This window comes from Ammospiza nelsoni, chromosome 2, assembly GCF_027579445.1.
Source record: "Ammospiza nelsoni isolate bAmmNel1 chromosome 2, bAmmNel1.pri, whole genome shotgun sequence".
Classification (NCBI taxonomy): Eukaryota; Metazoa; Chordata; class Aves; order Passeriformes; family Passerellidae; genus Ammospiza; species Ammospiza nelsoni.
This window is the reverse complement of record NC_080634.1, coordinates 94046064-94061670: the sequence shown is the minus strand read 5'-3', so window position 1 is coordinate 94061670 and position 15607 is coordinate 94046064. Positions and strand designations below refer to the sequence as shown.

Sequence of the window (15607 nt, the reverse complement as noted above, 5' to 3'; positions counted from 1 at the left end):
TTAGATCCTCCTTAAGTGGGGTCAAGGCCAGGGTTTCAGCAGACTCTGCCAAGTCATGGCATTCTGACACTGTAAAGTAGTGGCCACTGTGGTGGCCCTGGGGCCTGGAAACATCAGTGACATTCCACTTTGTCTGTCAGGCCTGATTTTAGGAGCTTTGCTAAGCATGGTGGCAGCTGTGCGGCCACAGCAGGGTTTGGTTTTGCTAGACTTTCAAAATAAGTTGTTTGGAAAAATATGTTTGATGTAAGAAAATATGAAATGTGAGTATTATGTGACTCAAATTCCTTCAACCATGTGCGTGCACCTCAAAAACTTCTGTCAGTGGAATGTGAAGGCTCAGGGTGTCTGGATGGTCCCTTGTGAGGTTGGGCTGCTCGGCCTTGCAGCGGGGGGCTCTGCAGCCATTTGGGAGCAAACCGTACCAGCTTTACCTGCGTGTGCCCCTGGTGCTGGGCAGAGCCTGCCCTCTCTCAGTGCTGCCCGGCCTCCTGTGCAGGCCTGGCAGTGCCCGTGGCTCCTGCCCTGCACTTCCAGCCAAGCTCTGCCTTCCCTCTGGTGCTGCCGCCATGTCCCTCAGGGTCAGGGCCTCGTGGTGCTCCCCGGGGGCCCGGCCTGGCGCTGCCATGATTAGTGGCTCCCTTCGTGCCCCGTGCCTGGAGCTTCATCCCCAGGTGGGTTTGTCTCTGCCTCCTTGGGCCGGTGCCTTTGTGTGCTGCTTGTTTTCCACTCCTTTGGCCTGTACAGACTTCCTCCATGCTCCTTCCCTTTTTAATTTTTCTTTTTTTAGCAGTTCCTATCATGTAGAATTATTTTCATTTGATTTTGTAAGTACAAAAGCGCATTATGGAGTCCAGTGTCGCAAAGGTTTTGCTCCCTATTAAGTCTAACCCCTTCAGTATGTACCCCTCTGTTTTACCAGACAGTCTTCTGTTTAATTTGCTTAACAAATCTCATGATGAATAAGTAAGAAAGAAATATGAAGTCTAGGTGCTTCCTGGAGGGCTTGCAAGGGTCATGGTGTGGCCTTTGCTGTCCCTTCCTCTCTAGGATCTACCTGAGATACACCAAGCTTGTACCTTATAAAACATCAAGACAAAACCATGGTTTTTCACGAGTATTCCTAACTATTGAATATTTGTTAAATCTAATGTTGAATTAAGCTTTATAATATTTAGAAATGCCTAGACTTCCACAGTAGAGACATCAATGAGGATGTTGATACTAAAGTGAGGGATTAAAAAGGAAACAAAGCTGAAACCAAAACATTTAAGAACTGGAATTTGTGTTTTACCTATAAGATTTCTAGCTAACATCACATTTAAGGTAATTTAAGGTAAATCCTTTTCCATGTGTCCAGTTTCATATCTGTGCAGATGTGTAAACAAAGCACAAAAAGATGTATAAATATTTCACTTACTGCAAGTAAGTATTTAAAATTAAAATGGAAACATTAGGATTAGGCAGATTACTATATACCAATAAGAACAAAACCAGTGTGCTATTTCTTCCTTGTGCTATCTAATTGTAAGAAAACTTGTTTTTTATTGCTCTCTCTCCAACACTGACAAAGACAAGGAGAGGGAGAATTACTTAAGCATTAATTGGAAGACATGGGTATTTGTTAGGTGATAGCAATTTTCCAGCTTTATGGCATTTGTCCCTCCCATATCCATGGTCTAGCTCACTTCCCTTTGCATACACATACAAAGAGAAGGCACTTTGTGAAGTTCATTGCATTTCAGTTCTCTGAACAAGTGTAGAAGAGCTCTCTGAGAGGGTGGTACTTGTAAGGGTTTTTTCTGCAATAAGGCAAAGTAGAAAATGTGATTGTAATCTCTGTGCTCTCAGTAGACCTGAAGTAAGCAGCTTCATCAATTGGATGCAGTGCTGTTGTAGAGACATTGTATTTTTTTTGTTGGTCTTGAGTGAAACACTAGGTATTCCCCAAGTACCAAGTCAAGGTTTTCTAAACTAGCTAAGTTTGATACTGAGTTTACAGACTTATAGCAAAGTGCCTTGTAAAAATAATTTCTACTAAGAAAATCGAAGCAGCTTACAAATAGTATTACAACAGTTCTTTCAGGGACACTCTAGATCATTGTAACTTTTATATTTATGAGTTAGCAAGCCTTTCTTTTCACAATAGCTCCATTGGAACAAGTCAAAACATGCAATTTACTGTTTTGTTTTTCCTCTCCATTAACAGTGCAATGTTAGCATTACTTGTTACAAGGACACACTTTTGGTTTTATGTAGAGCTGAGGCATCATTTTATGGTCTTTTTATAGAGTATATGGGAGGGAGGATATAGGTTCTAATACAGATGATTTAACATATGTACTCAGATTTTATAGTACTTGCTTTGTTTTCACTCAAGATTTCAACTATTATATACAAATAACATCATGGTGGTTTTGGCTGTTTGTACCTTTGAAATAGAGCTTAGAACTATGAGTCAAGAGAGGATGCTGAGTATGTGTATGGTGTGTGTGCAAATGAAATCTGAATTTGTCTCCAGGAAGTATTTTTATAGCATATTAAGATTATTTGGAGGTGTAGTTTTCTGATGGGATTTTTTCATAGGACTTCAGCACTTCTCATTTGAAAGGATTTATGTTAAGTGCAAATACATTTTGGCATAGCTTCTATACTTTCCTTTTACACTTTCTGTAAATGTAAAAATTTACCCAAACTGCAAATGAAACCATTATCTGTTTAATAGGTTTCTGCTAGTGTCCATACAAAAGCATCTGGAGGTTTTGTTACTAGAAGTTTGCAGTTGAACTCAGTTTTCTTCCTTTTGTAATGTTATATCATCACTGAAAAAAGAAACCCCAAACAAAAACCACCAACAAAAAAACCCCATTTAAACCCCAGTGTCCTTGACTATTTGAATATTGTCCATAATAGATCTCCTTAAAAGTTACGAACTTTCTTAACAATAGCAGATTTAACTCACTTGTGATGAATTTGATGCATGATATCGTTACTCCTTGCACGTGCCAGAGCTTGTCAAACTGTGTGAACATTGCTTTCCTTCTAATGGTGGGTCTAGTGCCATTTCCACCTCACAGTGCCCCACTGAGGAGAGGTGGTGGCTCAGCTGAAGTAAAAATGTTCCAGCTGCCACCGGATAGCCTCTTGCATAAGCACATAATCAACTTACATTAAGAAACAAAGTAAGTCATTATCTCCTCTTATCAGAACACTTGGTCCATTTGAATTCAATGTACAGTGTATAATTGACCTCTTAGGAGCCATGTGGACTAGAAAAAACGAACAGATTAACTGGTAGGCTCACAATCTTGCTCTGCACTAGACCTACAGTATCCATTTGCTTCCAGGGGTGTTCTTGTAGGATATGGTAACTGATTTGGCTGCTGTGGCAAGGCCTCAGATGCAGTCATATTCTAAAAAGTAAAATAAATGTGAAAATATTTTCTGCTTTCCTTGATTTTAGTCATAACTGCTTATTTAAAGGAAAAAATGTTGAGTTTCCTTTTCTGTTTGTACTGTGTCTCCTGTGATGATTCAAGTTGTGGTCTATGCCTGATATTCCCTCTGTCTTTACTAAATGTGGTTGTATTTTATTTCTAAGGAATTGTCTAATGGCATGCCTCCTATAACCAAGATAGATAGTTTCTAGATGGCAAAAGTAAATTACTTTCCCCTCCGAAAATTCTCTTACTTAGGGATTGTTTCGTCTTATATTTAGAGGAGGGGGAAAAAAGGAAAGTATTAGGAAGTGGACAGAAATAACTCCTGTAAGACATTGTACTGCCAACCAGGGCACTGCCAAAGATTACTTATCTCATTTGTAGTAATACTCCTTGGGCTATCACCTGAAGTTTTATTTTTGGCACTATCTTTTTGGTATCTTGCCCCAATTTTGTTGGCTACAGGACGGCCGATCCTGCCTGTAGGATACATGTCCTGAAGAGTGCCCCATGTTGTCAAAACACATTTGGAAATGTGGATTTTACAAAACTGGTCACGTGCTCTTCTGCAGAAATCAAATATGCCTCGTTCATTAACAGCCTGTATTTCTGTCTATGGGTGACGTAGGATTTCTAGAATCTTGTCACTTTACTGCATTTTGGGGGGAACAAAGAAGTTAGTATAGAACAAGGATATCTGATTTGATTTAGGGATTGCCTTTGGCTTTCAGCATTTTTAAAGGTTTAAGGTAAAGAATTACCTAATAGAATAAATGTCATGAACGGTTAGGCTTTTGTTTACAAAACAGACTGAAACAGACTTCTGTTTACAAACACAGTTGTGACTGAAATTCGCCAGGTAATCCATGACCTCATGTTAGCCAGTTTAGAGAGAGCATAGAATTGCCTCTCCTAAAATCACTGAATTCTAAGCATTTGTCTTTCAGTTTATGCAACCAGCCGATACCTGGAGGTTATTTGATCTAAACCTCTGCTCAGAATATGGGCAGTTTTATGGTTCATTGAACTTTGAAGTCACTCAAATCTGGTTCACTCTTCCTTATTTGTAGATAGTATCAAATGATTACAAAGTACAGAACAGCTGTGTTGAAAGAAGCAATATTTGGAATATATGTTCCAGTGTAATAACAGCATTGGATATTCGCTTTATAATTCTTATTTCTTCTACACAGATGTAAAAAAAACACAAAAACAACACCACATGACAAGCTAGTTTAATAGTCCCCATTCTTTTTCCCAGCCTAATTTTGCAGCAACTGAGAATTTTCAGTTTGGGGGCTTTTTTCACTTGGACTGATTACAGGAATTTCTAGTTCAACAGGAAAAGACACATGAGGGGGCATGCTGTTTTCTGGGAATTAGTTTTATTAAGCATGAAAGCTGAAACTTTAAAAGAACATTTGTCTATTGGACTCTTTTCAAAAAGAGCACTAGGGAAAATCTATTAAAAATATTTCCTTTGTGATTGTATCTCTATTTCTTAAGTATGTGTATTCATTTGAAACAAAAATAATTGTTAGCAAATATGCTTTTTGTGATTATTTAGCTATTTAATTTTGTAGGTTCTGCTTGTCATACAGAGCAGATTAAAATAGATAATCCTGATGATTCTGGTTCAGTACTTTTTTGATACTTTTTCAGATACTTGAAGTAATATCTTTCAGGTGTTATTTTTCTATTATAAAGGTGAATTATTAATTTCTTGGCTTTTTTCCCTAAGATAATCTGTCGTACAGGCTATCCAAGAGCCGGGTTTATTCAGTTGGTTTCTGAAGAAGCTGGAGGGCCTGTGATGCCCTTGGGTATACATATGCTTTTTCAAATTTGCTAAATAGCAGTCTTTCCTGCCAGCTTGTACTAGGAGCTTATTTCTGTTTGCATTTCCCAAAATGTGGGGTACAGAGACTCCTTTTACTGAGAAGAAAATTTGTTTAGGTTTTTTCTTGTTTTTTTTTCTTTTGCTTATCATTAAAAAGGGAAGGAGTGGCAGATCAGCCTTTGAAGTCTGAGAAACGTTTCTTCAGGAAGATTATTAAAGATGTGACTTGATGTTGTGGAGTGTATTTGTCTAGGAGGAAAAAATTGGTGATTTTTCTTAGATTCTAGAGTCCTGAGGTAGTTTTATGGCAAAAAGCAACTATCTCATCACAAGTTGTTTTTAGGGGGTGATGTATTGTAACTACTTGCCTCCATCCCTTCCTACATCAAAGAAGTCACAGCAGTAAATCAAAGCCTAAAAGTCAATTACTTGTCTCAGGTTTTTATGTATTCTTTTGCTGCTGCGTAGAAACCAGCAGCATCAAAAGGTTGTTAAACCTCTCCTCTGTATCACTGAATGACAGACATGTGGAGGTTGAGATTACACTTATCTCATCCCAGACAAACCTGCATAACCTCCTTTGCCTTTATTACCACAATCATTGCAAGTCAGAATATATTAATCTCAACCTAGAGTACAATTCTAGACTTGATAGAAAACTTTCTTTAAAAATCCCTTTCCTTTTCTGCATGAAGGACACAGAGCAGTTTTGATATATTGAAGTGCAATGTGGACATTTTGTCTTCCACATATAAATAAAAGGAGGTGTATGGATCACTGAAAGCTTAAAATAACATCCCCCTTATTGTATAATTATACTGCTAACAGTCTCATAGTAACATTTTAAAGTGGGAAGTAGCTACAGTTTTGCTAAAATAAAACCATTTGAACCAGCCTTGCTTCTGACCAAGATGGTCTTTCATGTTGTGCTTAGTATACTGGAGCTTGACTTGGATGTGTTGGCATTACTTTGAGTTCTCTGGCTATTATTAATGTTTAATTAGTAGTATTTTATAGGTATGGAATGTTTACTCAGGGTGGCTGTTCATTGTAGATCAACTTGTTGTAACTCGCAGGTGACTATTTGTTGAGAAAGTGATTTTTTTAAATGTTCCTCACCTTTGCTGTATCGCAAATTTCCTCTGAATTATTAATGATATCCTGGTTCAAAATTCACCCTGTCTCCACTGAACTGTTTAAGATATAAAAACTGAAAGTCTGTCCTTGAGTTCTGGTGTTCTGCTTGTTGAGGGATTAGTTAGATACTGGAGTTTCTCTGACTTAGTTCCCAAAGGGTTTATTTATAAGCCTTGATTTTCACTGTTTTAAATGCTAAGCGTTTACTATTTTGATTTGTCAAGTTTGTGATTTAATTACTTGTATAACAGATATTCTAGACTTTCTAGTTTGTTTTTTTTTTTTTTTATTAGCAATTGGCAACTAGCTTCTAACTAAGCAGTCAGTATTGTAATGAATTTTTAAAATGTTATATTTATCTTATATAGGTGACTATATATGACAAAAGAAATAGCTCTAATGTAAAATGATTTTTATTAATATCTGACTTCTAAAACACAGCTGATAGCAAATGCTAGTAAAGTTTATTTTTTGTAAATATTTGACTGATTACTGTAGAATTTCTTGAAGTCTTTTGATGTTTGTAAAAGTACAGAGTTGTGAAATATTTATTGTACTTCAGATTGTTCTGTTGCAAGTCATTAAATCCATTCTTTGAGAGTAAAAGTAAATATTAAAAAGTTCACTGCATCAAAAGAGTTGTAAAGTAATATTTAATCTTAATGGAATTCACATTCCTTAAGTGCAATGACAACAAAAGGGGTTCTAAAATCTTGTGGTTATTGGTGTCATAAACTACTTATGCATCATAAGTAGGTTTACTCATACTCCTGATATGAACACTCAAAGCTACTGAATGTCCTTTGTGTCATTTTATAAGTTTAAAACTCTTGTGATTCATCAATGTAGATGTTACCTGAATTCAGATTTATCACCCTGATGCCTGCTAATTTTGGGAAATTTAAAAGATCTTCGCAATTATGCATGAAGGATGAATGTGACATTTCATCAGTAACACCTATGTGTTAGGAGATAAAACTGTAAAATAGTTAGTGACCTCTTACCAGAATAAATTTTATGTTTTCTTCCCCTGAAGTACTTCAACATGTGGCATTGCTTTGCAATATAGGTAGAAGTAATAGCTTAAAATTTTATATTCCTTGAATATAAAAGAGACCTGTACTTGAATACTGTTGTACATGTAAGAGTTAGAAGTACATTGAAAGTGTTTAAAATAGCTCCAAATAAATGTTTCATTAACCTTATAGCCATCTGTAATTAGGGTCCTTCCTTCTATCAAAGTGTCCGTGTGTTCACCGAGCTGAATTTGCGTAACATCAGATTTGGTGCTGATGTGCAACAAACAGCATGGAAATGAAGGAACAGGATCAGAATATGACCTGACTCCCTGTGGGTTGGGGTGGTGGCAGCAGTCTGAATAAATGGTGGCTGCAGTGCTCCTGCAGTGCCAGGTGTGGTTCTGTTGGAGCAGTGGTTCTCTAGAAGGGTGGAGTTTTCCTCTGAAGGTCCCGTGGTGGTGTACATGGGCCTGGTCTTGCTTTGGGAATCCAGTGGAGAAGACAGCTGCCCCTCTGGCAATCCAGTGGGAAAAGGCTGCTCTGGTGTTCCAAATCTGGGGTTATATCCAGGAAGGAATGCTTGGCTTCTCCCCCTGGGCATCTCATAATGAGATTATGTAATTTTATCAGTCATGCAGTGGCACTCAGTGGCCCATTAACAGAAGATATCTCCTGGAAGGAGGATTGGTTTGTGGAAGAGATAAAGGAAACTGCCCAATTAACAGAAGATAACTGCCCCACCTCTAACAGATGGCAAATAGAATGCACACATATCTTACAACCCAGGACAGGTATCATAATCATAATATAATACAAGAAGGTTGTCCCATCTTCTGTCTGCTAGAATCATAGCTTCACTAGCTCTGTGTCCTTAGGAATGAAAATAATTTTGAAGTCTAACAGGCACTGACCATTAGCATAGTGAGTAGTTTCTACTTGGCAGTGAACGTGTTTTACAGATTTAAACATGATGACAAAGGTTGACAATGGGAGGAGGTGTTTTCTTGACATCTAAATTGCATCTTTTTGTAGTAAAAGTAGGAATAGAGATCTGCTTCTCAGCTGTGTGTCAATAGACCACAGAGTGCAATAGTTAACTATCCTTTTTATTTTTTCATCCATAGTTTACTTGAACAATTTAAAGACCAGCAAACATGTAGATGAGGCATTTTCACAGCCCTTGTACTAAGTATAAAGAAGAATGCAGAAGTCCATATATTTTAATTATCTCTGTCATGGAATTCAGATGGGAAATTTGACTCTTCCCCTTTTGTTTGCTAAAATCCTAGTGGAAGGTAGTGTCACTCTGGCTAGTTCTGACAATGTCTGATGGTAATTTACTGTTCTAAATGTAAAGCATATTTTTAGGGTACAGTCTCTTTTGAATAATCTGAAGCTCCTGTAAGAACACCATTTAGGAATGGATTTCATTTTGTCTGATCTTGTAAATCTTGCTGATGCATACCATTTACATATGCATTATGTTGTTCCTTGGAAAAAAATCACAACAGGCATTCTTGCTTGATTTTTCTTAATAACTTAATTTAATAATTAATAATGTTAATTTAAAAGAAAAGAACTAGTGTGGCATATCTGTAGGTTTATTACTTATTTTTGAATGAATGAAAGCAATCTGCTGCTTGCTCCCCTCCGTCCTCCTGTTTCTTTCGAATCTGTAAATATAATTTTAAAAAAATCCATATTCTACCCTGAAAATTTGATAGCTTTAGATTTTTTTTCTTGTTAGATTACTGCAAACTGAAGGAACTATTGACAACAAAGAGTAAAAGAAGAAAATCTGCATTCTGAAGTATCTATACAACTCTCTCGAAAATATCTTTGTAGATACTCTGAGTGACTGGCACTGCGTGTAGATCTTAGTGGCCTTCAGTTGCCTTAAAAAAATGAAATTGCTCTTCTTTTATGGCTTTTCTTGGCACCAAAGGAAGTTGTAAATTTCCTCCACAAAGCTTAGTTTCAGATGTTGGTCTGGAGCTACTTAGAAATAAACTTGATTTTTAATTAATTTAACTACTAAGGCTGTCAAACATCCTGTGTATTATGTGACACTTTCCCTTCTAGTTTCTCTTACCACTGCACTTTGCAGTGTAGTATTTTTTCTCATTTGCCTTTCTAATTGCAAGTGAGACCCTTGAAAGGATTTCCATGTAGAGGCGGTCCCTGACTGGACCTGGGCAGAGGAGCAGGAGGCACACAGTGTCCCTGTCCCCCTGGCAACCAGGGGCAAAATGTGTCAAAACTGGTGCAGTGACAGGAAGGAAAAGTGCAGCAAAAGCATTTTTCCTGATTCCCTTTAACTCATGTACATCACAGATCTACTTTCTCACCATTATTGCAGTGACTCCATGAAACTAGATGAAGATTGTATATTAGCATGGAATAGGAGACTTTTATCTCTATCACTTTTGTTGTTACTTTCCATGGAAAGAAACAGGGAAACTAAAGATTCACCTGCAGAGAAAGCACAGGCATCAGAAATAGCTATACCTAACCAGCCAGTATGTCAGCAGTATTTGGAATTTAAATTGCTTAGAAAAGATCTCAAGTCTTCTTGGAGTAACTGAGGCGAGTTATGTCTGTGAAACATTTACTGTAACCCTTTTTAGGAGGAACACAGATCACTGGCTTTGTCATCCAAGAGGTCAAATTATTCAACCATTCAAAGTACAGAGTATGGGGAATTCAGATAAAAATTATGTTCCAAACTGGAAATCAGAAAGGAGAATTAGACTGTCTTCAGAGTGCTATATTGCAGCGTCCTGGTGCCAGCTCATGTGACACAACTGGAATATAGTTTTATTAGGATAGCTTCAGAAATGTTTTACCCTAAGTATGATGCACAAAAAGGCATTAACCTGAAGGCTGAAATAAAATTTATATGAAGGACACGCATAGAAATGTTAGGTATTTCACAGAAACTGGAACATTTGCTGTTGTGACAATATCTATTTTAACAGCTGTGAATTGCAGGACTTTGCATCATTTTGTCATCATACTTTTCCATTTCCTCTATAAACATGTCACAAAAACTTAATTCATCCTATTGCTATAAATCTATTTCCCCTTCTGTCTGCATACACAAGACCCTTGCAGGAGGTGGAAAGAAAGATCAGAAAACCAGGATGCACCAAGTAGTGGAGAATATGGCTTGGTTGGGAAACTTGTGGGCCTGGCACCATTTTCTGTAGTTAAGATGTACCTGCCTTTGCTTCTAATCACAACTTTTCCCTGAGAGTTATAAATAAAAAAATCTATTAGCAGTTAAAGAGTGTTAATATCTTAAATTTCTTTTTCCTCTGTGTACACTTACATCCAGTATTCTGTGACTTGTAGGCAATTGATTGGCAAGAGTTTTGATTTCAAATGTTATTTCTGACAAAAATCCTTATCCAAGGATTTAAAATTCATTTGCTGAAATGAAATACATTAATATTCTGTGGTAACAGATCCCTTTATGGGTGACCCACAGGAAATGTGTTAATTAGTCATAGTTTCTGGGAGAGAGTTGTTCTAGATTATTTTGTTTGGTTTGTTTTTGGGTTTTTTTTGTGGTTGCGTCTGAAGAGCTGCATTTTGATATTCCATTAAATTAGTTATTTAATGGCATGTGTCCATGACTCGTAGGTGAACGAAGTAATTTCCTTTCTGTTTACCATGTCTTATATTGAGGTAATCCTTTTTCAGAATATGAGACCCGATAGGGTATTTATCTGATAATTATATCAATTCTTGTATCTGTACTATTCTATATTCATGTGAAACATAACAACCTGAACAGCTTTCAGCGTTATACTCTTCATTCCGAGCTTGGCAAATTCATATCAAGGGCTGGGATAATGCTGTGCACAAAATGTAAAGCTTAAGTGCTCTCTCTCTAGGTATTTGTGAGTTGACCTATAATTTGAAATCTAGCTAAGAGCCTTTAAATGGATAAGAATTTCACCCTTTATCTCCACAAATACATACAAATTAGATTTTTTTTGTAGAAGTGGACTTTTTACAAGCTTAATATATTTTACTGGTTAGCAACTTTAGGAAATATAGGTTATTTAAAAATTATTATTTCTTTAGAGGTATTTTTGTTATCTAGAGTTAAAATATACCCTTAAAAGGACTGGATTTGGAAAGATGACATAAAAATCTGTACTCTGTGCCATTGTTTGTGAAGGGAGATGGCTGCAGGAAGGTGTCAAGTGTAAAAGAGCAGGTACTCAGAACATTTGACAGAGACAAAGATGAGATTATATGATCTCATGGTTTGGTAAATACTGCATGATAAGGATAGTTTCCTTACAGTATTCGAAAGGAAAGCACCTTTTTTTTTGTCTTCACTTTAGTGAATTACAGCTTTGAGGTATTGAAGTTGTTTCTCTTCACTGAATGAGAAATTGGAAGCTGAGAGCCTTTAGTGCAGAGCTGTTGTAATGCGTGAATGTTTTTTCACAGTGTGCACTATTAGTTCTTCCTGGAGATTCTGAGTGATAATGGCTTGGCAGTATCTGATATCCTAAAACTCCAAAGTGGTTGAGCAGCTGTGTTCAGTGTGTAGTTTTAACAGTGGTGCTAATTGTTTAATTGACATCAAATATTCGTGATTCAGTAAAACACGAGGCTGTTAGGAGAGCCTGCCTCTATTGGTGTAAAGTACTCCTGTGTGGAGGAAAGGAGTCTCAGCCTGGGTGAACAAGGCTATAGCTGATGCTGAGAATTTGTTGCAGTCAAATCTGTGGTTAGAGTGCACTATCCCTTTTAATCAAAAGACATTTAGAAAAAAGTAGAAGAGAATACTGTTCAATTAAATGTACTTTGAGCTTGGCCAAGGCAGATTGAGTTTTCAATCTGCTGTACTTAGTGCATATTAACTTATTTGAGTAGTGTTTGTGTTCATATTATTTGGGGAGAAAATAAAATATTGAAGATTGTTGCTGGTAATTATGCCTGAGTTAATAGTTCAAGTGGAGAGTCAGGAAGTGTCAGTGTTTCCACTGATTTCAAAATCATGTTAAATCTCTTTACTAAAAATATGGGGAAAGACTTGGAATCTTTCAAAGTCAGTTACTTTCCCAGCAACTACCACTAGCATCTTCCTATCATCTTTTTGTTGTCAACCATTGAATACCAAACCCCTTGTCTTTTCAGGCAATACATTTGTTTAAATTAAATCTAGATAAAAATTACTGGAGTAGCATGAAGGTGAATCCCAAGCTAGTTTCAGTTTGGTTTTTTTTTAATCAGAAAAAAATAAGCTGCAGAAATACTTAAACTCTTAAGGTAAAATCCTGTTAAGTGTTTCTTTGTGCCTCAGTCTTTTGCTGGTCTTTGCTTTCGTGGTTGCTGACAGTGCTTGAAAGAGTAAAAGCTATGTAACATTTCGTTGATGTGTCAATAAAACCAGGTCTCAGTACATTGAGCTTTACACTATAAATAGAAGCAGATAATGCTGAGGTATATTTATGATTTCTTGGACATATTCTTAATGGGCTTAAGCAATGGAACTTAAAAAAAGAAGTTAATGTAGTTTGTTGTTCTGGCAGTGGCATCAGACTGCTTTCTTCAGTGACTCTGGTGACATTTTTTAAGTTGTAATACCAGAACACTAAAAGAACTGTCAGATCTGGGTGTTTGGCTTTGGAGGTTGGCATTACAGGACATTCAGTTGCTGTGGTTGGATTTCTCTATGTGGCCCATGTCCTAGCTGCAAGTGCTGTTTTTCTCAAAGTATCTTTTTCTGCTTCACGCAAGTGTGGCCTTATTGAGCAATGCACCTGACTTTGTGCATTGTAGTTCTACCTCACTGGCAAAGAGAGCCTTACTCTCCCATGCTTAGTTTTTTACACTTGTACTGGGAGTGGTTTTGGAGGTTTGAAGTTGTTGATTTAGGTTGGTCAAGTGCATTTATTTTCTATAACCTATTAACATAGTGAAAAAGAAAAAATGTTCTGTGCTAGCAGATAGTTTAAGTTAGATATGGTTTTATACATTTGTGGTAAATTTATCAATCTGTGATAAAACCAGATGAAATTAAGCTAATAAAGAGATTGTCTTTTATTTTATATTGATGCTTAAAGTAATGCCTTGCTTTAGGGACACAAATTCCAGAGTGGTTGGCTTATTTAGTGTTGACACAGTACTCCAGGGTTATCAGACCTCTAAATACTGACAGTAATGGCAGGAGGGTGCTGTTTAGAGCTCTATCTTCCCAGGTTCATAGGTAATTTTGGAGGCCTGTTTTAACTGAGTCATGATGAAGACTCAATGTATGCAGTGAAACTTTAAAAAGTGCTTTTTTGAGCTAGGAGTGTTGTCATGCTGTTTGGGTTGGTTCATCATAATTGAGAGATAATTGTCAAGCTGGGCCTCTGTAGAGGAAAGTAGAAACTGAGGGATTTCTTCTTGGTTTTCCAAGTTTATGAGGCATTTCCATTAGTAGTTTAGGTAATCATCTCTGAACTTAGGAACTTCACTTATCAGGAGTAATCTTTGTGCTGTGTTTGTCTGGAATGTTCTTCTTAATGAAAAATTTTAAAATGTTGTACAAGTTGATGTATTTTACAGGAATATCTCACATTCCCTTGTATTTCTAGCAGTATTAAGTGACGCAAGTGTCAGTAGATAATTTCCGTGCATTGTACATTTAGTGCATTGACAAGATAAATAAGTACTGTGTACTGATAAAATGGTAAAGATACCATGTTTTGTTATTGCCATAGAAGTAAGGTGGAATATAGAAACATTGTCATGCTTTACTTCCTTCCAAACTGTTTTGGCTTGCTCAAAGAATGTTATCTGGCCTTCAGGAATGGGCTGAATGACACTTAACTTTTTGACAAGTCCACTTGGTGGTAAGGGAGAAGTTGTCTGACTGGAAAATCAATGCAACTTTTATACTGACCCACGTCCTAGTTTTGAGCCTGTGCTAGCTGTGGCATGGGAGAAATGTGTGTGCACTCCCACTGAGCCAGGGGCACTTGCAGGGCTCAGCACGAGTCCTGACTGGGCTATTGGTATGTCTTAGGAGGGGCTGTCATCTTTACTTCCTTTGTGAACAGCTTCATATCATGTATTAAGTGACTCTTTCAAGTTACTGCAAGTTGAATAACATGTAAGAAAGAAGTGGGGTTTACTTTTGGCTTTAGTTTTATGCCTAGTATTGAAATTTTGTCCATTGGTGTCTTTTGAACATAATGCCTTCATTTTTCTGTCATGTAAAAATCAAGTAATGATTTTGGGTCCTTTGTGTCTGCTTCTAGTATCTACTTCTGGGATGGCAGAAGTTACTTTTCTTTAATCCTTCAATTTCACTTTACATTTTACTTGACTTCTACTCAGCTATTTTGTGGTTAATAGTCTGTGTCCAATAGGTTTTCTTTTTATATTTTTGATGTTCTCTCCAACCTCGAGAAAGTCATGCACATCACAGAGATAATTGTTTTATTAGCTTAACTGCTCCAAACCTGCAGAGTATTGCAAGATTTTATATGTCTATTCCAAATAAATTATGTAGAAAATGATCTTCGGCTGTGTTGCACTTAAGGGCAGTGGAAAAATCACAGATGTGAATTGATGAAGAAAATGTTATGGTGAATGTTCAAGTTTGAGGACTAAATTTTGTTTTAGGCTTAGTGGCCAAGTGTGTACTAGTAAAGTAAATGGACCTGTTGATATGAAGACTAGCTAGAAAAGAAGGAGCCATGTCTGTATGACTGAATTCTGTCAAGAACTGCACAGGTACATCCAGCTGCTGTGGGGAATGATGCCTTGCCTGTGTAAACTACCAATGACACACTGTTTGTGTGGGGTTAGTTTGCTCCATGTCAGTCTGACAGGTCACCTCTAGAGGCAGACAAGCACCAGTGCCCAGGAGCACTTTCAGGATGTATTTAATGTACTAAATACCATGTAGCTGTTGAGGATGCAGAAAATAAGCTTCTGTCTAATATGCTTAATGAAAGAATGGGTAAATGCCTCAGGGCAACATAGAGCAGAGATTTTGAGTTTAATTTATGACATATCTAAATTACTCCAGATTTGACCATATGATGATGTTAAAGTTGCAGATGCCTGGGCTTCTCCAAGTGTTAGGGATATGTTCTGTGGTTCAAAAATGTTTTTCATAAGATAGGTGTGAATTAGACTGTTGACTAAGGGAT

The 15607-nt window shown here is 37.1% G+C and overlaps 1 protein-coding gene across 3 annotated transcripts in view; it reads left to right on the top strand.

Annotated features, from left to right (window-relative positions):
- Positions 1-15607, top strand: part of ATP11A (ATPase phospholipid transporting 11A) — a 117973-nt gene that overhangs the window by 40161 nt on the left and 62205 nt on the right. The gene's annotated exons all lie outside the window — the stretch shown is intronic.